This window comes from Chiloscyllium plagiosum, unplaced genomic scaffold (genome assembly GCF_037043375.1).
Source record: "Chiloscyllium plagiosum isolate Xiang-an unplaced genomic scaffold, Cpla_swu_hap1 HiC_scaffold_13, whole genome shotgun sequence".
In the NCBI taxonomy this organism is placed as follows: Eukaryota; Metazoa; Chordata; class Chondrichthyes; order Orectolobiformes; family Hemiscylliidae; genus Chiloscyllium; species Chiloscyllium plagiosum.
The window spans coordinates 28854692-28881738 of NW_028270151.1; the positions used below are offsets into that span (position 1 = coordinate 28854692).

General features: G+C 41.1%; 1 protein-coding gene across 11 annotated transcripts in view; it reads right to left on the bottom strand.

Annotated features, from left to right (window-relative positions):
• The window catches only part of lpp (LIM domain containing preferred translocation partner in lipoma), a 396217-nt gene that overhangs the window by 297239 nt on the left and 71931 nt on the right, over nt 1-27047 (bottom strand). For 8 of the 11 annotated variants that reach the window (XR_015759138.1, XM_087993414.1, XM_087993419.1 and 5 more), the window contains exons 2-3: nt 13175-13235; nt 36-108 (exon numbers count right to left, since the gene is read on the bottom strand). The gene's annotated coding sequence lies outside the window, so the exon portion shown is untranslated. The remainder of the gene's footprint in view (nt 1-35; nt 109-13174; nt 13236-27047) is intronic. The other 3 variants (XM_087993422.1, XM_087993421.1, XM_087993420.1) reach the window with 2 other exon arrangements.

Genomic DNA, 27047 nt, shown 5'->3' on the forward strand with positions numbered 1-27047 from the left:
ACAGCAAAAAACTAAAAGGAAGCAAAATGACTCACCAACTCCTCAAAATATGTTTCCCTGATTTTTTTTTTCTTCCACCCTGTGTCTTGTTTGTTTTTGTGAATCTGTCTGTATGGGATGTGGGAAAGGGGAAGAATTTAAGAACAGATAGAGTTTAAGCTGTACAGATATATGTTAGCAATTCACCTATCCTCATGCTATTGGTTAAAGAGAAGTTGTTTGTAATAAAGTTATTTTCTTGGTCAGTACAAAATCCTGATGAGTGTTTTCTTTAAACCTGAGTTCATCCTTTAGGTAAAGAGGGGACCTTGGATACTTTGAATAAATGTTTTCACATTTGTGGTGACCCTGGGCATAGTGGGGTTTGATTTCCTGTGCATTACCCAGCGTCATGACAGTGGGATATGGCGAACAAGTAATCAGTGGGGATGGGGGTGAGTTGGCCACGTGGGAGAGTTGGAATAAAACTCTGAGCAGAAGAGTACATGGCTGCACTCTGTCTGACCAAAATTTATGCTCTTGTGTTTAACAATGGAGTTTCAGCGTCTCCTGATTAAAATTATAATTCTGAGGCAATTGGTTTTGCATACTAGATGAGAATTGCTGAGGCTTGTCAGGTGATCGCACAGCCATTTTAGGTCAGCAGTGTCCTTTTGAAAACCATTGTTAATCCATTACATTCTCAGAAAGTAGAATATTGATATTGCATTTTCACTATGATCATTATACATTCAATGGCATTACCATCTCAGAATTGTCAACAGCAATATCTTGGGGGTTACCATTGACCAGAAACTGAACAGACCATCCATACAAGGGCAGGAATTTATGAATTTTTTTAAAATAGGAATCCTGCAGCAAATAATTCACCTCCTGACTCCCAAAGCTAATCCAACATCTACAAGGTGCAACTCAGGAATGTGATGGAATAATACCCACATGCCTGGATGGGTGCAGCTCCAACAGAACTCAGAAAATTTGACACAATCTCATACAAAGTGGCCCACTTAACTGGTAACCAAAGCAGCACCGAAAACATTCTGTCTCTGAAATACCAAAGCATGGTAGCAGCAATGTATACCATCTACAAGATGCACCGAAGGAATTCACCATGGCTCATTCGACAGCATCTTCAAAACCAACAACCTCTTCCATCTAGAAGGACAATGGCAGCAGACACAGGGAACAACACCAACTACAAGCTCCCCTCCCCTCCCCTCGCTGGGGCAAAATCCCAGAACTCACTTCTTAACAGCACTGTGGGTCCACCTATACCACACAGACTGCAGTGATTCAAGAGGGCAGCTCACTACCTCCTTCTCAAGATCACCTTTGGATTCACAGTAATTACTGGCCCAGCCAGAACTATCCTTATCTTCTGAATAATCGTTTATTTCAATGCTCCACTGAAGGTTCTGGAGTTTTCACAAACCCTTGATGGGTTAGGACACTGGTTTTGTGGTTTGTTTGATAATCAGCAGAAATACAGAACAGTCTCAAAACTCTGGTAAAATTCCCAGAAAACTAAATATAAAAGTGTCTGTTTTATTGTTATAATTCTTTACCGATGAGGAGGAATCAGAGAGTTTTCATTATGACTAATATCATAAACACAGAATTGGCTTCTTGATTCTGACTGCTAGATTATTTCTAATAGATCATTTCTGATTAGAAACAAAACCTTTTTACTTACATAAATTTGTGGGTTTAATGGACTCAAAGTTGGCCAATCATCTACCGACACATAGTTCAATTACTCCTTGGAACCAGTTGTGCAAACTATACAAACAAAGTTGAAATGGGCCTCTTTCCCAGAGGAACAAAGGCCCAGAGTATCAGAATACAAGTGCCGATGCAACCTGGTACAAGGGGTGATTAGGGTACACCTAAGCCAGTGTTGCTTCGTCTGGCCAGGATGCCCCGACATAACTGAGACAGCGGGAGGGTGCAGTGTGTTACAGGAGTAGAAAGCAAATTACTGCTCGAAATCTGAAATAAAACAAAACATGCTGGGGAAACTGGCAGTGATTGTGGAGAGACAATCAGAGTTAATATTAGAGGTTCTTACAAACTTTGTTTGTCTCTCTACAAATGATGACTGAATTACTGAGTATTTGCAGCATTTCTGTTTTTATTCCAGCATAGGACAGATGTGCAGATCCTGGCATAGTTCAGCTATGAAACCTGGTCAGGGTGGCAGCTGTGCTTACACTCAGCTGGGGTTTAGGGACTATCCTCCTTGAACGAGAATCTGCAGCCAGAATTACTTGACACAGCTCTTTGACAAAGAAAATATGTAAATAGTGCTGATGTGGCTGTTAGTAATAGTGAGTGTTTATTCTGAAAGTAGCAGCATTGATCAGTGCAGGGCCAATGAAGGGTTTGTTCTGAGTTCGAAGCAGCCAGTCTATCAGACACTACAGCGTCACTAGATTCACCTTTACAGTCTGGTTATAGACTTGAGCAGCATTGACTTTTCTTGCTGTAAGAGAAATGTAGATTGTGGCAGTGGAAAATGAACAACAGATTGGGATCAGGTTAGCTCAGCGAAAAGCACATTCACCCCAAAAGAAAGGAAGTTGTGTGTTCAAGAACCATTCTCAACACACATTTCAGACCAACACTATAAGCACCAGTACAGATGGATTGCCGATATGTCAGTGGCTATTTCCAAGGGAATGCTGCACTATTGGTGGATTCGTACTGAGGGAGTGCTGCACTGACAGAGGGACAATACTGAAGAACTGCTGCACAGTTAGAGGGCGCATACTATAAGACCATAAGAACTAGGAACTAGAGTAGGCAATTCGGCCCCTCAAGCCTGCTCCACCATTCAACAGCATCAAGGCTGATCCAATACTGCTCACGTCCATTTTCCTTTCCTTTTCCCATAACCCAATAAACCTTGATTCCCGATTAAGAATCGTTTTTAGCCTGAAGAATCTACAAGTCTCTGCTCCCACAGCTCTGTGTGGCAAAAGAACTCCAAAGACCTACCACCCTCTGGGAAGAAATTTCTGCTCATCTTTGCACCCCTTTATTCTGAGACTACGCCCTTTGGTCCTAGACTCTCCCATGAGGGGAAACATCCTCTCCGTATTTACCTTGTCAAACCCCTTAAGAAACATACATGTTTCAGAGAGATCCCTCTCATTCTTCTAAACTCCTTGAGTAGAGTCTCAATCTGTTTAACCTTTAATCCCCAGATAATCCTTCCATCCCAGGGATCATCTTAGTCAACTGCCTCCAAAGGAATAATATTTGTTCTCAAATAAGGGATCCAAAACTGCTCACGGTACTCCAGATGTGGTCTCAAGAGCTCATTGCACCATTGCAATAATACTTCCCTACTCTTACACTCCAACTCCTTTGAAATAAGTTCCATTGGCCTTCCTGATTGCCTGCTACATTTGTGTGCTAGCTGAGGTAGCCCCATTGGAGGTGCTGCCTTTCAAATTGTACTGGCTTCTTCAGTAAAAAAAAACACATGGCACTAATATAAAGAGGAGCAAGGGAGTTTTTCATGAGTCTCAGTCATAGTTCTCCTGTCACCTACACCCAAAGCAACTCAACTTGATTTTTATCATATGACTGCTTGTAGGAATTTGCTGTGCACAAATTCATTGTTCTGTTTCTTATATTAGAACAATGGCCACATTTCAATATTAGGAGACAGTGAGGTCTGCTGATGCTGGAGATCAGAGTTGAGAGTGTGTTGCTGGAAAAGCACAGCAGGACAGGCAGCATCATCAGAGTTGAGAGTGTGTTGCTGCCTGACCTGCTGTGCTTTTCCACCAACACACTCCCATATTTCAATATTATTTGACTGGCCGTGAGGAATTTGGGATATGTCATGGTTGTGAAAGATGCTTAAGTGCTTGCTTGCTGCCATTGTGTTAATAGCATGTAATTGTCCTAAGGAATGCACATGCTCCTGGTTTGCCAAATGAAGCAGTGTCCATGTAGTTTGCAGGATCAGTGAAGCTGGGTGTGGAGCTAAGGAGAGACTGACTGCCATCATTAACTACCTTCAATTACAGAGCTGAAGAGAATTTTGAACTGGACAGGTCTGAACTTGTTCATATACTTGATAATCACTAACTGTGGGAGGGGAAATCCCATCATCACAGCTTGTTCAAAATCCACCAAACTTTTCAAAAGGTTAAATTTCACCAGAATTTGCTAACCGAAAGCACAAATGTTTATAAATAAGTTGTAGGCATTCCATTTATTGCCCATCTCTAATTGCGCTTGAATTGCTCATAGTGGATCTGGAATCACATCTGGGCCAGACCAGGTAAAAATGGCAGATGTCCTTTTCTAAAAGAAAGATGGGTTTTTACAACAACCAATGATAGTTTCAGGGTCACCATCACTAAGACCAGTTTTCAATTCCAGTGACATTACCAGTACACCACCACCTCCGTAGTAATGTCCAGCGCTTTAAATGATTGACCTCCAACAATCACAATCACCTTCCTTTGTACCAGGTATGACTCCAACCAGTGGAGAGTTATCCCCCGATTCCCACTGACTCCAATTTTGCTCCTTAATGCCACACTTGGTGCCTTGATGTCAACAGCTGTCACTCTTACCTTCCTTTTTGAGATCAGTCATTTGGGCATGTTTGGAACAAGGCTGCATTGAAATCAGGAGTGGAGGGGCCTTTTGGAAGCTAAAGTGAGCTCCAAACTATGGAGCTCTCCCATCAATTGGTAGTGTACAATACGGCCAAACCTTAATTATTGATTCAGACTTTAATCTTCAATCCACAAAAAGGGGAATTTTTTAGCTTATTTTCAGGTTTGTTTTAACCCTTGGAATAGAGTAAAAGCAAGGAGTGCAGGGAAGGGGTATCAGGTGGAGTGAGGAGCATGAAGAAGGCAGCTTGGGGAGGATAGCTTAAAATATAGGCAACATCCTATTCTCCACAATCATTCCAGACTTTGGGAGAAGCTTATTTCTCTCACTGTTGCCTTGTCTCCAGTACGCACCCTGTATTCAGCCCCACTTGGCATCCCAAACCCCATAATCTGTAAAATAGCAAACTACTGTGAAAGAAGCTGTAAATCTGAAATCAAACAGAAAATGCTGCAAATACTCAGGTCTGGTGATATCCATGGAGAGAAAAACATTTCAGGTCAACAACCTTTGATTAGAATTCCATATTTTGTTGTGTCATACTACAGGGTCTTTTGGATAACATGTAAAAATCAGGCTCCATCTACCTTTTCAAGTTGTCATAAAAAGTAACACTAACCCTAACCCTAGTGTCCTGGTCAACATGTATTATTCAATAAAACATAAGAGATTACCTGGTTAATTTCACATTGTTGACTCTTAAGATATTGCTGTGTGCAAATTGGTCACCACGTTCCCTACATGACAACAATGTACAATATATTCAAAAAAGTACTGTAACAAGCTTTGAGCTACCCAGTAGTCACAAAATGAGCTACAGAAACACAAGACTGTTTCTTTCCTTCTCAGAGGAAAAATTCTTGAGTGGCTATTGCACTCGTTACAAGTCCTCCACCCCTTGACAAATTGCAAGCAAACTAAGTTCAAGTTTAAAGCCCTCTGAGGCTGCCTTCAAACATAAGGAACCTGCCCTTTACACAGGTCACCTGTGATGTTGTGCTTCTTAAACACAAATATTCCTGAAATACAGCACCATGCCCTCGCTATTGATCATGCAATCCTTCAGGTGAGCCTCCATTCATTCGAGTGAGAGAAAAGAAATATGGAGAAATGGTACAAAGAATAAATGATTCTGAAGTGAAACACATATGTAAAGAGGAACATGAGAATCAGGAGAGATTAGACTAATGCCCCTTTTTTCAATGAGGTCATGACTGATTATCAGATGATAAGATGAGGAGCAGAAATTGCTATGCAGGCCAGCAAGCCTCTCCAGCCATTCAGGAAGATCCTGACTAATCGGATTGTGGCCTTTCCTCCACTTTCCTGTCTGCTTCCCCCAAAATTCCTTGATTCTCTTGTACGTAAAAAAAATGTCATTGATCTTGGCCTCAATTCCACTCTCCTGCCCATTCCCCTATAATCCTTCAATTTCCTGAAAGATCAAAATCTCTCTTTCCCAGCCTTAAATATATTCAGTGATGGAGCATCCACAATTCTCTGGATAGAGAATTCCAAAGCAAAACTTACAACCCTTTAAGTGAAATAATTCTCAGCATCTTGATCTTAAATGCCTATTTTTGATTCACCAACTGGGGTAACAACCTCTCGATGTATCATCAAATCGGAATGGGAAGTATCAGAAATATTCAGTTAAAAATCACACAACACCAGGTTATAGTCCAACAGGTTTAGTTGGAAGCACACTAGCTTTCGGAGCGCCGCTCCTTCATCAGGTGGTTGTGGCACAATCACCTGATGAAGGGTCAGTTAGACTCGAAACGTCAGCTTTTTTTTCTCCTTACAGATGCTGCCAGACCTGCTGAGATTTTCCAGCGTTTTCTCATTTGGTTTCAGATTCCAGCATCCGCAGTAATTTGCTTTTTTCCAATTAAACCTGTTGGACTATAACCTGGTGTTGTGTGATTTTTAACTTTGTACACCCCAGTCCAACACCGGCATCTCCAAATCAGAAATATTCAGTGATAGAATGTGGAAGCTGGACTTTTAGCCCATTATACTGTACTAAGAAGCTGAAAGAGGCATCACTCGTCCGATGTTTCCCCAAACCTTAGGATAAATTGAACCTGGAATGCAGTTAACATTATTTTTCAGCAGGGTGTAAATGAATGGCTTAACAGCATTGTTGATCAAATCTTGATAGTACCTCTCCTTTTAATTTGGAAGAAAGATTCACATCCAGTTTTCAAGACTTTTAAGGTGTAATGACAGTGTCCCTATATTTGAACCAGGCCTAGGTTCAAATCTCACCCATTCCAAAGATGTGTATTAGCATCTCTAAACAGGTTATTAAAAAACAACTACAAAATGATTTTTGGGTATAGAGGTAGTGACTTCAAACGGAAAAGACATCACATTCAGCTTTCAGCAATACCTGTCGTCTGATTGTATCCAGAACTGATCCAACAGGTGAATGCACAGTCCTGTGACCACACTCGGCATTCACTGCCCCTTTGCTCGACTTTTCATATCCAATAAAGTTGCACCACAAATTAAGCTTCAATTTCAGGAACCATTAATCAATGAGATTAGCCAAAGCTAATCTCAGAAAAGTGCACAATTTCAATGGAAAAACCAACTCAGATCTGTTTGAGACTAAAATTTCAGATCAGAGTGCCCAATCACTGAGAAGTGAGAAACTGACAGAGGTCCCAGGTATGGAGTTAAGTCAATTTCAAACTTCCAGTACAGAATAATATGAACATCAAAGACCACGAGAAAATCAACCTATTTGGGACCGTAGTCTACATAATTAATATCGTACCAGCACTGAATATAACAGTCCACATTATTCATTTGTAATAGGCTTGATGGCAACACTCTATTTATGGCATAGATCCCAAACATTGATGGATCATATCTAACAGTATTTCTCGTTGATTGTTCATAACAAGCAAGGTACTGACTATGCACATTCAGCCATGCATGCAAAACTCAAAACACAGCATCCAATATCAGATATGATTCTGCAAATGGACAACATTTGCTGGATAAATGTGAGTGTGCACAGAACTATGCTGACAATTGTCAATTGTTTCATTGTCAGTCAGGCTCATTATGTGGCACATTTGCATATATGGAAGCTGCATAGGTGAATACGCAAGGCCCCATTCTTTGCAGATAGAAATAATATATTGATGCACTTCCCCTGTTTCAAAATACTGGTTCATTTCTCAGGGCAATGACATGACGGATCAGAGCCGACCTGCCTGTTTTGAAATTGATAAGTTAATGAAGGCTGGTAGAGTCCAGTATGCCTCTCTTATGCAGTGTATGGGTTGGTTTCTCCTTGAATTTGTATTCTTGTGAGATGTATGAGTCCAAGACGAAAATCTTTGACAAAATCTTGTCTGTTTTCAAGCATAAACCTAAGTATAAAACATTCCATGGCAGATACAGCCTATTTAACATGGTGGCATAATGGCAATGTCACTGGGATAAAAACATAAAACCCCAGACCAATGTCATGGGCACATTGGTTCGAATCCTTCCATGGTAGCTGGTGAAATCTGAACTCAATAAAAATCTGGATTGAAAATTAACATATTGGTAACCATTATGTCATTAGAACACATCTGGTTCAATAACGTCCTTTAGGGAAGGAAATCTGTTGTCTTTACTGGTCGAGTCTACATGTGACTCTGGGTCCATAACAATGTGGTTGACTCTTAACTACTCTCTGGGCAATAAATACTGACATAGTCAGCAATGCCCACAGCTAGAGAATAAATAAAACAAAAACTGGTGCTTATATCCAGATGGGCCATCAATTTGTTCAGCCCTCACACCCTTTATTTATCCATCCTGTCTCATCATACATTCCCCCTCTTTGCAGTGAGCAATAAAAGTGCTGTTTCTGAAATGGCCACTGTAAAGGAAAGCGTGCAAAGTCCATGCTTCAGTTCATGGACAATCAAAATTTTAGAAATCACTTTCTCTGACAGTGGTCACTGTTCTGGATTTGCTTCCAACATAGAGTTATATCTGATGTAACATTGCTTATGTTATTTCCTGTAATGTAAGAAACTGGGCGTGGAAAGTGTGATAGTCAAGAATCCAACCAACTATAAGATGCACACCTGTGCAAATATTAAATTATTATGTTACAACAGAGAAACATGTTGCTAATAGAATGTCATGCTTCAGATCTCAGGGTAGGACAGAGCATAAGATCACTATACCCTCGCTGTACATGATAGAATGCAGTGATGATATCATGAGCACATCTCTTAAAGCCATAACTGGCATAGTAACCATGAAACATAACGTAGCCACCATCAGTTTCCTTTGCCTGGTGACATTCAGACAAAGCAGAAATGTGTGGCTACTGCTGTACTGAATGGAAATTGAACAGCTCATCCAGGTTAGACTTGTGCTGCCATTACTGTAAGTGCTGTGCTGTGTGATGTGAAAATGGGAATGATAGCAATTTAAGGGTGAGAAATTTCAAATTCACTCAAAATGATCAGTCTGAAAGATGACCTGATAGATGTCTCAGAGGTTCTGAAATGATTTGACAGGTTACACATAGGCTTGGATTATCAGTAATCAGCCACCACCACCACCTCTACATCACTGATTATTTGATATGATTTATTTGATTTTTTTGAATACCAGGAGACAGAAATAAGTTTATCTGTTTTGATATATTGTTGCTCAGAAAAACCCACTGGAAGTTCCCCATTCAAGATTCAACTTTTTATTGACTAAGTTATGGCCTCGCAGCCAGCAATAATACCTTGCAGCAATGACTGGTTGACTAGAAGGTGAGATAATAGCATTCATGTTCTATAATTAAACATTAATCAATCTATACTCTGCCCTCCCCCATCCCTCAATTAAACCCACATTTCAAAAATTTCTATTTATAAACTTCAGGGTCAATTAAAAACTCCACAATTTACAGTCATTTACAGCAGATTCAAAGATGACAACTTCCAGTTGCTCAAAATAAACTGAAAGCATTCAAACATGTGTTTTCATTTTGAATGAGACCAAGTGCATTGCAATCTACATCACATAATTACATTGTTTATCATCACGGTGCATCTAAGTCACACCACAGACAGCACCAGACAGCCATCCAATCATGGGAAGGAGGGAAGTGATGGTGTGGTGGTAATGTCACTGGACTAGCAATCCAGGGGTACATGCCAATGCTTTGGAGGGGCCTAGATTCAAACCCCATTATCACAGATGGGGAATATTAAATTTGATTAGAATGTATAGCTAATCTCAGTAATGGTGACTGTGGCGACAATCACCAATTGTCATAAATATCCATCTGGTTCACCTAAGTCCTTTAGAAAAGGAAACCTTCTCTATCATGCCCTGGTCTGACCTGCATGTGACCCCAGATTCACAGCAATGTGATTAACTCTGAGTTTCCCTTTGGAATGGTGCAGAGATCCATTCAGCTCAGTGGCAATTAGGGATTAGATTAGATTACTTACAGTGTGGAAACAGGCCCTTTGGCCCAACAAGTCCACACCGCCCCGCAGAAGCGCAACCCACCCATACCCCTACATTTATGCCTTACCTAACACTACGGGCAATTTAGCACGGCCAATTCACCTTACCTGCACATCTTTGGACTGTGGGAGGAAACCGGAGCACCCGGAGGAAACCCACGCAGACACGGGGAGAACGTGCAAACTCCACACAGTCAGTCGCCTGAGGCGGGAATTGAACCCGGGTCTCTGGCGCTGTGAGGCAGCAGTGCTAACCACTGTGCCACCGTGCCGCCCAGCAACATCCACATCCCATCAAAAGAATAAAATCAAAACTCAACCATGCATTGTTATCTAATCACACTACTGATCAAGACAATGTTGCTCTTATTAATGTTCTGTACAAGATTAATTTCCTTATTACAATCACATAATTGCCACAGATCCATAACAATATAAAACAGGGCTGCATTTCCACAGCCATTTTAAAGTAGAAACAGGCCATGATTATGAGCTGTTGATTATTTCTGTAAACTGTGGGCCTATACCCATGCACCACACAATCATGGAGATCACTGGATCCTCGAAAAGCACAATACAGAAAGAGGCTTTTGGGCCAATCAAATCTATACTACCTCTTTCAAGCAGGCACTGTCCCATTCTTTTCTGATTTCCTGTAACTTCTTTCCATTCAAAGAATGATATAATTCCCTTTTGAAAGCCACAATTGAATCTACCTCCCCCCTCACTCTCAGGCTGTCCATTCGAGAGCAAACCACTAATTTTGTTCAAAAAACAATTTCCCTCATTTAGTCTGGTTCTTTTAGTAATTACCTTAAGCCTGTTCCCTCTGGATATTGAACCTCAGCCACTAGAAACAGTCTGCCTTTATTTGCTCTACCCAACCCTTCATGATCATTAATAGATCTGTCAAATTTTCTCTTCACCTTCTCCTCTTAACTTTCTTTATTCTAAGAAGAACAGTCCAGCTCCTCCAATCTATCAAAATAATGGCAATTCCTCTTCCCTGGAAATACCTGAGCAATTCTCTTCTGTAAATCATCAAAGAATCAAACATCTTCCAAAATAATTGGACAAGAATCCAAATTGAGCCAAATTAGCATTTTGTACAGAATTAGTGAACATCCACTCTTTTGTATGCTCTGCCTCTATTTACAAAGTCTTACAAAGCAATTAGGGTCTGGAAGACACTGCCCAAAAATATGATGGAAACAGGTTTGATTGAAGCATTCAAGAGGACATCAGATAATTTTTAAAATAGGAATAATATTCATGGTTATTGAGAACAAGCATGGCAGTGACACTAAGTCATCACGCTCATTCAGAGACCCAGTGGACCAAATAGCCTCCTTCGCACTCCAATAATTCTTTGACTCTGTGATATGTTCATTCAACTCAGGAATGTGCAAATTGTGATTGGGGTCCTGGTACTGAAAAGGTATCAATAAGATTAAAATGATCAAAAGGTGCACTGCATAATTCTACACAAATCAATGTAGGAAATACACTCGTGATATGGTTAAATACATCGTTAAGAATACAGACAGTGAAGATGAGACTGATGATGTTAAACAATGTCAGGTGGATCCCTTGAAAAAAATCTCTAGTGTTTGGGACACCAAGCATCTGTGCAAGAAAAGATAATGCTTAGGAAAGTAGTTTATACTCAATAAATCTCAGATCAGACCTGCAACCATGACCTGACTCAGAAAAGAGGGGATGGTTGGCCTTTATTGCCCACACACACACACACTACACCCTGGAAGTTGAAGTAAAGAAGGAACTTGCTAGGCCATTTCAGGTGACATTCTGGGTCAAATGGTGTGGTATTGCAGTCACAAATAGATTCACACCAGATCAGGTGACAACATGAGGCTGAACATAAGAATGTTAGAGCAGAAGAACTGGAAGCAGGAGTAGGTAATTCATTCCTTTGAATCTGCGATGCCAAATTACTACATTCTTGGCTGCTCTCCTCTTTCTCTCAAATCCACTCTCCTGCCTGCTCCCTGTAACCCTTTAATCCATGACTACTTAAAAATCTATCTCCTATTGAATTTATTCAGTGTTCTGTCATCTGGGGTAGTGAATTGCACAGATTCATGCCCACTGAGAGAAGTAGATTCTCTTCATCTCTATTTGAAATCTGATACGCCTTAGCCTCATTCCAGATTGACTCACAGAGGGAAACGTCCACTCCATGTCTACTTCCTCAATGCCCATTAGCATCTTTTATTACACAATCAGATCTCCTCTCAAGTAAATGCCTAAATTGCTCAATATCTACTCATAAGACAAGCCTTTCATCTCTGGAATTAATCTAGTAAATCTTCTCTGAATTGCCTCCAATGCAAATACATCCATCTGCAAGTGGACCAAAACAGCACTCCAGATGCAGTCTCACCAATGCCTAATACAATTGCAACAAATGTTCCCTATTTTTATACTCCATTCTTATTGCAATAAATGCCAAAATTTCATTTGCCCTCCGTATTACCAGCTGTACCTGCATACTACTTTTCTGCGACTCATGCATGATGACCTTCAGATCCCACTCCATCAAAAAGTATTTTTAAGTTTTTCTCCATTTAGATGATAAATCGTCAGGTTGCCTTTCTGAAAGGACATTAGTGAACTCGTCACATTTTTTGTTTAACTAATCTGCCTTATGGAGAAAGTGAGGACTGCAGATGCCTGAGATCAGAGTCAAAAAGTGAGGCCACTCCCTCCACATTCCTGATGAAGAGCATCCACTCTCCTGCTCCTTGGATGCTGCCTGACCTGCCCGGCTTTTACAGCGCCACACTTTCGGTTTCATATGTACTGTACCAGCTTTTCCTTTCAGGGTGTTTTTTTAATGAATTCATACGAGTTAATAAAATTCATAAACAGCTGAGGTGGATTTGTCCTTGTTCCCAAAAAGATTGGACTAATGTACTCCCACAGATGCGCATACTTCATAGTATAAACACTAAAGGCTACACATTCTATTATTCGTATCAGAATAATGTTCATTTCTCAGGAATGAACCAATAACTTACTGGTGCAGTGGCACAGGTGTTCCCAACTCCGCCAGTGAAGAAAATCACACAAATCTTGGCTCTTTCAAAACAAAACAGAAACATTCATGAGGTGAATTTGTAATTTCAAACAATGAATTGTAATTTCAACAGGAATTCAAGACAGCAAGGGAGAGAAAAATGGGAAAATTGGGAAATCAGACACAGAAACCGAATTCACCTTCGACCATCAATTTCAAATCTCCCCTTGAAATGTACGCACCTGAATTGTTCCACCTCTTGTCACCTTACTGATGAATGCTGATACACTTGCTCGGTATCTGACAAAAATGGTATTTTACAAACTCTCTGTTACGGTAGATTAGTCTACTATATTCAATGCTCGCCATGTGGTCTCCTCTACATTGGGGAAATGAAGCACAGAGTGGGTGAGCCCTTTACAGAAAACGTATCTTTTATCCACAGAAATGACTCCCAGCTTCTGTTGCCTGTCATTTCAACACACCACCCTGTTCCCAGGCCAAGATCTCAGTCTCGGACTAGCTGCAGTGCTCAGCTTGGCAATCCAGTGCCCTTCTGGACTCAATATCAAGTTCACTAATTTTAGGACTTGAGGCACCTTCTGCCATCTCCTTACCCCAATCCCCATACACCAGGCCTCGTCGTCACATGGAATGCTGCCATAAACAACCCATTCTCAGCTATTAATGGTCCCCATTAGCAACTATTCACTCTCCCAGACTTACCTGGATCCAATCCTTTGTCTGTCCAACTATTTCTCTCTCTCTCTGGGCTCATCCTCCACCTATTGTTTATGCCTCCCCCCACGCCATCTTTCGCAGGTATACCAACCTTGTTCAAACTACAATCAGTTCTGAGGAACAGTCACTAGACCGCAAACATTTGCTCTGCTTTCTCTCCATTGCTGAGTTTTACCAGCAATTTCTGTTTTTGTATCATTAAAACATTGTCTGGTCATTACCACATTGTTATTTGTGGGAATTTGGTAAGTGCACATCAGATGCTTTGTTTGTTACAATTGTAACTTAACTTCACAAGTTCTCCATTGGCTGTAAAATGCTTCAGACATTTAGAACCTTTAGGTTGACAGTGTATTTAAAAAAGCACATGGGATGCTTGCCTTTGTTTGCTGAGCATAGAGTTTAAGAGCAGGTTATGCTGGAACTGTATTAAAAAAACTGGTTAGGCCACAGCTAGTGTATTGCATACAGTCTGGAATCCACATTATAAGAGGGTTAAACTGAGGTTGTTTTCCTTGGAGCAGAGGAGCCTGAGAGGGGGACATGATTGAGATTTATAAAACTATAAGTGGCATAAACAGGGTAGAGGCAAAAAACACTATTCCCTTGATGGAGAGATTAATGACCAGGGGAATAGATTTGAAGTGAAGGGCTGGAGGCTTCGAAGGGATGTGAAGAAAAACATTTTCATCCAGAGGGTGGTGGAAATCTGGAACTCACTGTCTGTAAGGGTGGTACAGGCAAAAACCTTTATAACACTTAAGAAGAATTTAGATGTACACTTGCAATGCCAAAGCAAACAAGGCTTCATTCCTGATGAAGGGCTTTCGCCCGCAACGTCGATTGTCCTGCTCCTCGAATGCTGCCTGACCAGCTGTGCTTTTCCATCACCCCACTCTCGACTCTAATCTCCAGCATCTGCAGTCCTCACTTTCGCCTAAACAAGGCTACGGGCCAAGTGCTGGAAATTGGGATTAGAATATTCAGGTGTTTTTTTTCTGATCAGTGCAAATGGACGGCACACTGGTTAGCCCTGCTGCCTCTCAGCGCCAAGGGCCCAGGTTCAATTCCAGCCTCAGGTAACTGTCTGTATAGAATTTGCACATTTTCCCAGTGTCTGTGTGGGTTTCCTCCCACAGTCCAAAGATGTGCAGGTTAGGTGGATTGGCCAGGTTAAATTGCCCATAGTGTCCAGGGATATGCAGGCTAGGTTGGTTAGCCATGGGAAATGCAGGGTTACAGGGACAGGGTATTGAGTTGGGTCCGTGTGGACTCAATGGGCCATAGTGTAGGGATTCTATGATTCTAAACTCAATGGCCCAAAGGGCATTTTCTGTACTGAAGTCCTTTTTGATTCAAGGACATCCTGTAAAACTGACAGATGATCCAGAAATGCATGATTTTTATGAAATTTCAGATATCAAGGCAAGTAAATTAGTCCTACAAAATTCCTCCAAATACAATATCCTATACTCCACCACGGGGATGTGCAATAAATGTTCATCTATCAGTTTAAAATTTAAAAAGGCCTGCATTGACACAATGGGCCAAATAGCCTTCCTATGCTTTTTCATGTTATGTTTTGAATAAGATTGCTGTTGTCCTCTGTTATGAGTTTTCGAGTATTATGCTGAACAAAGATTATAAAAGAAAGGCTTGAATGTGCAGAGTGCCTTGCACTTTGTCAGCATTTTCTAATCACTTTCCAGCAAAGAAAAGCAGTTTTCAGTGCAGCCACTATCATTATATGAAACATCCACTTCATAATCAATGACTTCATACAGACTATACTTGGACGATAACCAAATAATCTTATGTCAGTGTCAGGACTTACAGGTAAAATTTAAGCCAAGATATTAAGAATTCCTGCTCTTTTTCAAATAGTGCCATGTGATTTTTTTAGATCCATCTGAAATGGCAAAATGTTTAGCATGACACCTAGAAGACATCAATTGTGTAGCCTGTCTTCAGTACTGAGTCTCTGACAGTGCAGGGCTACCTCAGTACTGACCCTCCAACAGTGCAGCAATCCCACAGTATTCACTCAGGGCTCCCTCAGGATTAATCTAGGTATGTGAATTACCTACTCAAGTGTGTGAAATGTGACTTAACCTTACCACCTTCTCACTCTGTAGAGACAGTGCTTCTCATTGAGCTAAATTAACACTGATGACCTTCGACGAAAATGAGAGGAGTCATGGCTGTTTGGATGTGAATTGACAGATGGCTTTGTTGCGACAAGTGCAGTAATGTCTTGCACATCTCTGGGAGAGACAAAGTAGGTCAAAGCCTGACTCAGAAAGAGAGGCAACAAGCAGGAAGTGAAAAGATAAGAGAGGAAGTGGTTTGTTACAGGGCTTGAGAACCTCACTGAAAAGCAACAGTGTAAATGCATTTAGAATTGTAACAAACGGTATCCAATAACACAATTTCATGTATTTCAGGCATATTTCGTACAAAAATGTTTGGAAAGTTGAGGAAAACACTGTGATGTAGTGGTGCTAATCAGGACCACAGGGATTTGTGAATCATTGAGTTAACTAGAATTGTCCACTCAGCAGCAAGGTTCCAAACCAAATCGATCAGAAGATAGCTAATCTCAGACTAGGGGTGCTTGGAGCTGTGCACAACAACCCAGTTTAGACAGGACTTGGAATTTTCTGATCCTGGTTACGAGTGACCCTGGCTGGAAAGCATGTGAGAGTTTAGCAACCACTTGCATTTATGTCAACAAAGCAAAGTGTGAGGGAAGAATGGCCACAAGCCACAAGAAGCATCAGAAGAACATGACCAGAACCTCATTTAAAGCAGGTGAAGATCTACAATGAACTTCAGGGAGGGATTTTACAGAGTGGTGTAATGGTATTCTCAATAGACGAGGAACGCAGAGGTTCTGGGATAATGTACTGGGACATGGTTTGCACCACAGCAAATGGTGGGGTTAATTATTACATCCGCAATTACAGGCTAACCACATGGGAAGCATGTAATCATTATCAAATGCTGTAAAAATCTATCTTGTTGGCTAACATCCTTTAGGGAATGTAATTGGCCATCCTGACTTGTCCTGGTGTACATTTGACTCAAAGTGATTGCCTTTTAACTGTCCTTTGAAATGGTCTAACAAGCCAAGTATGCTCTCAGTTGCATCAAACTGCTACAAAGCCAAAAGGAATGAAGTGAAAGGGAATGGACCACCAGCATCAAACCAGCAACAGCAAACCCAGCCCAACTGACCCTGCAAACTCCTCCTTGTTAAAATCTCGAGGTTTGTCCTGGGAGAGCTGTCCCACAGACTTGTCAAGCACCAGCCTCACAATCATACTTATGGAATTATTCTTCACAAAGTACTGGATGACAAAATTGCCATCCTTGGTGCCATTCCACCAGTTGGACAGACCCAGCAAAGGCGTCGGTACAGTGGTATGCACTTGGTTGCAGCAAAGTGCTACAATGTCAAAGGAATGCCAGTGAATGAAATCAAACCACGGAACTAGAACAACAATAACAAACCCAGTCCAACTGATTCTGTAAAGACTTCCTTGGTAGGTCTGCCCAGTTTCCCTGGTCCTCAAGCATGGACTCTCATGGCATCAGGATGAACACTAAGTGTCATTGAAGGGTCCAAGGGTACAAAAAGGACTCTGGAATCCTTTAATATCTGTCATGGATCAGTGGCACCACTACTGAGTGAGTTGGCTGAGTCCTAAAGGAATTATCTTGTACCAAAAAGATAGAAAGGCCTATTTGACTTTAACCTCAATGTACCTGTCACAAATGCATCTGTACATGACAATATCAGTAGTAATTATCACTGTCATATACACGAAGATAAATATTTTTGAACAATTACACCCTTTAATGAGAGCTTTATTTCAGTTAACTGCATTTCATTGACGTTTAATTAATATATCCATCACCTGTTCTACTGTTCCATTAGGTCTTGGGCATCCCGTCTGATATTATTAAACGATAACCACCAAGTAGTCCTTGAGGAGACAAAGACTGGTCTTTACATTGAGAACATTCTCCATTGTTTTGCATGCCACTATCACTGTGCGAAATGGGACCTATTTTGAAAAGATCTAGAACCTCAAGACTAGGTATCCATGAGATTCTGTGGACCATTAAGTCACAGAATTGTATTCAACTACAAACTGGAACCTCATAGCTCTGCATATTCCCATTTTTCCATTGCTATAATTACTGCAGATCAACTATGGTTCAATGGAAAAGTAGCACCAGGATACTAAAAATAAAATGGCAATTTAGTGAAGCTACTAAAAAAGGGGTATTTAGGTGCCAACAGCACAAGCAATAAGTGTCAGATACAGCTAAGGGAATCTACAACCAACAGATCCAATATATAGCTCTGCAGTCCTACACATCCAGTTATGAAAGATGCTGGACAATTAAACAATTCACAGAAGGAGCAGAAGTCCCCACAAATGTCCCCATTCTCATAATGGGGAGCCAAGAATATCCGTGAAAAAGATATGGCTAAAATATTTCCAATCATCCTCAGCCAGTAACGTCAAGTGGATGATCCATCTCGGCCTTCTCCAGAATTCCTCAGCATCAAACATGCTATTCTTCAGCCAATTTAATTAATTCCATCCAATATCAAGAAAGGGCTGAAGGAATTGAATACTGAAAAAGCTATTGGCCTAAAAATATTCTGGCAATAATACTGAAGATTAGTGTTCCAGAACTAACCATGACCCTATCCAAGCTACTGCTCTGACAATAGCTTCTACCCTATACTTTGGAAAATTGCCCAGCCTCTGTCCTGTATACAAAAAAAAGGAACAAATCTGACCAGGCCAATCACCATCCCATCAGTCTACTCTCAATCATCAGTAAAGCATTGGAAGGTGGTCAGGAGGTGAACGGCTTGGCAGGGAACTTACAATGACGATGTTTCAATGTACCTCCTGTTTTTGTCTACCTAGATGTTAGAAGCAGCTATAAAGAGATTCAGGATACACAATATGGGTGGAGAGATTCAGGGGCAGTGGTGAAACTGAAGAGAAACCTTGGAGTAAGGTGACAGCAGGTGGTCTGAGTAACAGATTGATATGGAAGCCTCAGTGTCACCAGGGGCTAATTCACGAAACAAAAAAACCACAGGAACTGCAGATGCTGGAAATCAAAAACAGAAACAGAAACAGAAACTGCTGGGCAGTCTCAGCAGGACTAGCAGCATCTGTGGAGAAAAATCAAAGTTAACATTTTGGGTGCACTAACCCTTCTTCAGAACACTCCAACAATTCACACGTTTTTATCAATCAAGCGTGGAATCATCAATAAATGTCTACAGAACAATATGTTGATTGGATTAGTACAGAGGAGATTTGTACAGAACCAGAACCAAACAACTGACTTGATTTAGTGCTTATTTCTCTGCACTACTTTAGATAGAACATAATGGTTAGCCTGTAAATTATCTCATCTGCTACTCCATTAGATGATTCAGCATTGAAAGGTTTCTGCATTTATACAATTGCTTTCCAGTTCTCTCTGACTCCCCATATCTTTTTCATGTGTGTAGTGAATCTTTTGTTTTGCCTATCTCCTCTCAACTGGGAAAGTAACAGAAGTCACGCCTAAGCCCCCACTCCAACACTCGCCTAAGCCCCCACTCCAACACTCAAAATGAGTGTTTGATCTAACTCAAACTAACACTGATTATGTCCTCTGCAAAATTGCAATGGGATCAATCAAGGAGCTGACGAGGAACTGATACCAGGGTGAAGAATAGATCAGGAGAGAGCAATGGGACTGTGTAATGATCAAGGCACAGAAGAAACAGCAGTTAGCAAGCTTGCCTCAGGGTTGAAAGACAGGAGTCAAGTTTGAGGAAAGGTTAATAGATGGGTTAGAATTGAAGGGTAGGGTTAATAGGAGATGGGGTAGGTCAGGTGTCAGAACTGAGGCATGAGAATTGGGGTAGGGCTGTCAATGAGACACTGCTTCAGATGAATTTAGAGTCATAGAGATGTACAGCACAGAAACACACTCTATGGTCCAACTCATCCATGTCAACCAAATATCCTAAAGTACTCTCGTCTCATTTGCCAGCATTTGGACCAGATCCCTCCAAATCTTTCCTATTTGCTTACTCATCCTGACGCCCTTCAAATGCTGTAATTGTACCAGCCTCCACCATTTCCTCTGGCAGCTTATTCCAAACATGCACCACCCTTTGTGTGAAAAAGCTGCCTCGTTGGTCCCTTTTAAATCGTTCCCGTCTCATGTTAAACCTATGCCCTCTAGTTTTAGACTCCCCTACCCTGGGAAAAAGACTTTGACTGTTCACCCTATCCATGCCCCTCATGATTTTATGAACTTCTATAAGGTCACCCTTCAGCCTGTGACACTCCAGAGAAAATAGCCTCAGCCTATTCAGCCTCTCCCTAAAGCTCAAACCCTCCAGCTCTGGCAACATGCTTGTAAATCTTTTCTGAACCCTTTCAAGTTTAACAACATCCTTCTTAAAGCAGTGAGATCAGAACTGAATGCAATATTCCAAAAATGGCCTCACCAATGTCCTATACAGCCGCTTGGGCCAGCTTTTACAAAATTTGATTTTTAAAAATGCATTCTGGAAACTGTCAGCTTCAATGTTTATTCGTCCTGATCCTAGATCACAGAATGAATCATAGATACAGCCAAAAGCAATACCAAAGCAAAGCTATTTGCACTGAGATATCTGGCTCACCCTAGGCCTGGTACTGTCAATCGTCCAACTCCTGCTCATCAATCTAGAAACATTCCTTTGAGATGCAGTTAGGAAGCAACATTGCCTGAATTCATTGTAAGACGTTTCTTCTAAATTTGGACAATTTTTAAATATTGCTGGCCCAGCAGGAGCAGCAGCTATAACTTCCTTGCGTCAGTAGCACACTCCATCAATATACCATCATGACCTGGTATAACCAGGCAAACATCAGCCTCTTCATTGAATGACTCCCTCAGTATTTCAGCTAACCCCATGCCTCTGAATCTGTGCCAATACATTTCGGGCCAGGAAGCTCAATGTTGGCCATTATGTACTCAATGACCTTCTCAAGAAACCAGTGGTAATCTAGTCAACAAACTAAAGCCGGAAACACCTTTTGAATGTCAAGATACAGATGCAATGGAGAAAGTACAAACAAGATGAATCCCGACTGAAAGACAATATGTCTGAGGAATGCTTGAACAGGCTGGGACTTCTTTCTGTTGCAAGGCGAAGATTAGATACAGGTTAGGAAAATTATTAAATTAATTTTCTCTGGAGTGTCAGAGGCTGAAGGGTGACCTTATAAAAGTTTATAAAATCATGAGGGGCAAAGATATGGTGATAGAGAAGAGGTGGACTAAATGAGGAATGAGGCCAGAATAGGGGCATAAATATAAAATAGTCACTATTAAAACAAAGAGGATTCATAATAATGGCTTCAGGGATAAGGAACTACATTTATGAGCTCATACTGGAGAAGATAGAACAGATTTCCATGGCAAAGAAAAGAGTGAGAAGAGAGTTGATAGAAGTTTTCAAAATCATGAGGGTCTGAACTGAGCAGACAGGGAAAAACTGTATCTGCTCATGAAAGGATCGAAACTGAGTGGGCTCATATTAAAGGCCATGAGCAAAAGAAGCAAAAGTAACAATGAGAAAAATCTCTATCAAGCAGCAAGTGGTTGGATCTAAAATGCATTGCCTAAGATTGTAGGGGAGGCAGCATCAATGGAGGCTTTCAAAAGGCCATTAGACAGTTACGTGAAAAGAAAGAATATGCAGAATGGTCATGAGCAGACAGCATAATGGCACTTAGTAAGAATGTCATTCGGAAAGTCGATGTAGACATAATGGACTGTATGTCCTCCTTTGTGCTAATATAGATCTGGATCACTGTACCCAAATGGTAGCAGAGGACATGGACTTAACTGCCTCCTAGATTGCTGAGGTGAATAGACTAGCTGTACTTATGGCAATGCCAGGTAACATTTCTGGGTCAAGGGACGGATATGGCAAGAGAGTAGGATGAAGGAAGGTGAAGGACAATTATTTGGAATGTAAACACTTGTGCATGAACCAGATAGGGCAAATGGTCTGTTTCTAAATTGTAATTATTTTGTGAATTCTTTGGTTAAGCTTACAGACTTGCTAATCACAGGAAATAGTCTATTCCCTGAAATAAAAGTCCTCAAAGCCACAGAGTCATTGGATTTTAGAGTCCAGGAAGAGGTCATTCCGTCCATCATTAGTAGACCACATCTTGGAAGGAAATATCCAATTAGCCCTAAATCTCTGGCCTACGCCTTTCCCAGAGTTTGGAAAAATGTTTATTATGTAATCAACCAGTCAGACGTTTTTGGCCTCCACCTTGCACTCAAAACAAGAACATCAAACTCGTCCTTGTCGACCTGCAAAGTCCTCCTTATTGACATCCAGAGGCTTGTACCAAAGTTGGGAGGGAGGTCTCACAGATTAGTTAAACAACAGCCTGACATAGTGTACTCTCAGTATGTAGCATCCAGAAGTACTTGCTGAAATAACTCCACAGAGGTCAGTATCTCGTCACTAAGCCATCCTTTACTTATATGTGGAGAGTCCTTGACATTGATCTAGCTGCCTTACAGCCAGCTCTCAGAGTGAAGAGGATTTCTGACACACTGTTCTTACCTGTCAGCCAGCACTCCCTGATTGGACCAAATTAACAGGTCCATTCAGGGAACTCATATTCTATAAGATCCATTTGGCTGATCACATCACAATCACTACACAAGCAAAACTGGAGTAAATAGGAATTGGGAGAAAAAACTTTCCAACAGTTGGTATCATGCCTAGAACAATGTAAAATGGTTGGAGGTCAGTCATTTCAGTCCTGCAACATTCCTGCCTGTGCTCCTTAGGGTATAGTGTCCCAGGTCAAATCATTTTAGCTACATCAGTGACATTTTATCCAAAATAAGGTCAGAATTGAGGATGTTTGTTGTTAATTGCACAATGTTAAGCAGCATTTTGTGAATTCCTCAAATTCTGAAGCCATCCATGTACAAATGCAGTAAGACATGGCCTACCTCCAGTGGAGAGCTATTAAATGGCTAGCTATATTCACACCAAATCACACACAGTACCTGCTTCAACAAAAGAGAATCTAACCATCTTATTTGACATTCCAAAGCGGAGTGTGGAACCTATATCCTTCTTTCGTTATTCTGTTATGGAATGTTGATGTCTTTGGCAAGGCCAGAATTTGTTAATTAATCACTTTGAATTGCTCTTGATCTGATTGGCTTTCCAGGCCTTTGGGAGGACATTTAAGAGTCAAGCACATTAATGTGGGAGTCAGTCACCACGTAAGGATGTCAGATTTCCTTTCCTAAAGTGAATTTGTGAACAAGATTTTTTTTTAAACCAACATTACTAACAGTGACATGGTCTGTACGAGACTAGCTTTTAATTTTAGATTTTATGGAGTTAAATGTTCACTATCTCCCAAAATGAGATTTGAATGCATTTCTCTGAAACGTCAGCCTTGGGTTCTGGATTACCAGTCTAGTGACAATGCAACTAACATCACTATCCCTACCCCTATCAAAATCCTAAAGTCACCATGAACAGAAATTATGGACCCAAATCTTGGAATTCCCTGCCTAACAGTATTGTGGGTCTACCTACACTACATGGACTGCAGAGGTCCAAGAAGGCAGTTCACCACCACCTTCTCAATGGCAACTTGTGGTAGTCAGTAAATGCTGGTCTGTCCAGCACCACCAATGCCCCATGGGAGAATTGTCCAAGTACATTTCCAATTCTGTTTTGAAAGTTATAATTATATCTGCTTCCACCAGTTTTAATGGAGCACCTGCCAGTCCTTACAAGTCACTGTTTAAAAATAGTGCACCATAGAACAGTACAACACTGGAACAGGTCATTTGGCCCACCATGTCTGCACTGACCAGGACACCATTCTGAACTAATCCGATTTGCCTGTACATAGTCCATATGCCTCTGCTCCCTGCCTAAATACCTCTTAAATGTTGCTATCATACCCGCTTCCACCACTTCCTCTAGCAGCATGGTCCAGGCATCTACTATCCTCTGTGCAAAAAAGGTTGTTGCACACCTCTCCTTCAAACTTTCCCCTTCTCACTTTTAATCTATGTCCCCTAGTATTTGACATTTCCACCCTGGGAAAAATACTCTAATCATCCACTGGACCAGCCTATCATGAAGGACCTTGCCTCTCATTATTTTATACATATCTGTCAAATCCCTCTTCAGCCTAGCAGAAACAATACAAATAATAACACACTCCAATCCAAGCAACACTTTTGCACCTCCTCCAAAGTGTTCACATCTTTCCTACAGGGTGGTGACCAGAACTGCACGCAATATTCCAAATGTGGCCTAATTAAAGTCTTATACAGCTGCATCATGACCTGCCAAAGTTAACATTCAATGCCCCGACCGATGAAGCCAAGCATGCCATATGCCTTCTTTATCACCTTATCCAGTTACGTTGCCACTTTCAGAGGGTTATGGATTTGCACCCCAAGATCCATCTGAAGATCACTGCTCCTAGGCACACGACATTGTACTGTATACTTTCCTCTTGCATTTGACCTCCTAAATGCATCAGCTCACACTTTTGCAGATCAAACTCCATCTGCCATTTCTCCGACCAACTTTCCAACTGATCTACATCCTGTCAAAAAATTCTACATTCTATTCTTTGACAACCTTCCTTATTACCTAGAACTCCACCAATTTTCATGTTGTCTGCAAACCTACTGACCATTGGCACTTTTTGACAAATCATTTACTTATATATGTTACAAACATCAAAATTCTCAGCATTGATCCTTTTGAAACATCACTGGTCACAGACCTCCAGTCAGGAAAAAACACTTCCACAACTACCCTCTGTCTTCTATGACTAAGCCAATTTTGTGTCCAACTTACTAACTCACCATGGATCCCACACAACTTAATCTTCTTGACCAGTCAACCTTGAGTAAAGTCCATTTAGACTGCATCTACCCTATCTTGCCCTACTCTCATCAATCATCTTCATCACTTCCCCAAAAATTCCAATCTAATTTTCCCCATAAAAAAACATATTGATCATCCCTAATACATCCATTCTTTTCTAAATGTGGATATAACCTGTCCCAAAGAATCATTTCCAATAATTTCCTTACCACAGATATAAAGCTCAACAGCCTATCATTTCTTGGATTGTCGCAGTTGCCCTTCTTAAACAAAGCATTTAGTATACTTGCCTTCATTGCTCAGACCACTGAGTATAGGGGTTGAGATGTCATATTGAAGTCGAATAAAATATTGGTGGTCACTTTTGGAGTACTTTGTAAATTCTGATTGTCCATCATAGGAAGGATATTATTAAATTGGAGAAGGTTCAGAAAATAACTACCAGGGTGTTGCCAGAAATGGAGGGTTTGTGTTATAAAAATAGGTTGGATAGGCTGGGACTTTATTCACTGGAGTGTATGAGGTTAAGGGGTGACCTTACAGAGGTTTATAAAATCATCAGGGGCATAGATAAGGTGAATAGCAAACATCTTTTCACGAGAGTGGGCAAGTTCAAAACTAGAGGGCATATTTTTAAAATGAGAGGAGAAAGATTTAATATGTACTTTTTTCACACAGAAGGTGGTTCGTGTGTGGAATGAGCTGCCAGAGGAAGTGGTAGATGTAGGTACAGTTACAACATTTAAAAGATAGGCACGTGGGACTGGTTTATTTTGGAAACCTTGACTGGCATGGACAAGTTGCAGTGAAGGATCTGTTTCCAAGTTGTATGACTCTATGATGCTATAATTCCCATCCCTCTCAGTGAGGTCAGACATTGAACGAAACTGAACATGGCTCCCAGTGTGCCAGTACAGCTTTTGGCTGTCACAGAAACAGAGTCCTTTGTGATGAACACTTCAAATCCTAGCAGCAAGCACATGGCCTATAGGACAGTGGTGTTACCAGCCCTCCTATATGAGTCAGTGTTATGGACAATGTACAGCAAATGCCTCCATTCTCTTGTGAAAAGCTACCAGAGGTACCCCCACAAAATTATGCAGATCACCTTACGTCTGTGGCAGGATAGGCACTTCAATACTAATGTCCTCTATTAGGCCAACAGCCTGAGCATCAAGGCACTGGTCACTGTCCATCAGTAGTGCTGGGTGGGCACACTGTCCATATGCCAAGCAACATAATAACTGGTTCTAGAAGGGCAGAGAAAATGCATCATGGGCATCTTTAAATCATTCATGAACAAAAAAGGCACCATCCCGCCAACTCTTGGGAATCTGTTGTCCACTGCTGCCAAAATTGGTGAAGTAGCATTTGAAAAGGTGCCAACCATCTCCAACAGCTTTCACTGGTCCAGGTAAGGCCAAGCACAAACAGAAAACCTGAGCATCCCACGCACCTACCACTTGCCTGCCCCACCTGTAGCAAGGTGCGTGGATCCAGAATCGGACTTTTAAATCACCTCAGAATCCACAACTCGAGTGGAAGAAATTTTGATCTCGAGACACTGCCTAAGAAGAGAAAGTCAAGACAATGTCTGTAAGCTTGTTCCTGAAGAGATCTGAGTGCTTGATGTTAAAAAACTGGAAGCTACCAAAACAGTTGGCAACTGGCAGACAAATGGATCATCTACATTGGCCTCTGAATGGAAAGTTTACATATTACAAGGAGCAAGCAGCTCTATAGCATGATTCAATGAGTTTAAATAACCCAAATCCTGCTCCCGCACCATTCCCACTGCAATCCAACCAATGTCATGAGAGTTTAATCGAGCCACATAGATTAGATAGTGGATTTTCTTTCTCCTTATAGCAGAGAAGGCTGAGGGGCTCCTAAGTGAGGTATACATAGTTATAAGGTATACATAGGTAGAGAGAGAGAGAAACCTTTCCCCTTACCAGAGAGGTCAATAAGTAGGGACACAGTTTTAAGACGCTAAAAAATAAGAATAGAAGGATTCGGCCCTCGAGCCTCCTCCATCATTTCGTGGATCATGGCTGATCCGACATGATTATGGCTTCCCACCTCTTCCTTATAGCCCTTGAATTCCTCAACTGATCAAGTATCTATCTATCTCAGCCTTGAGTCA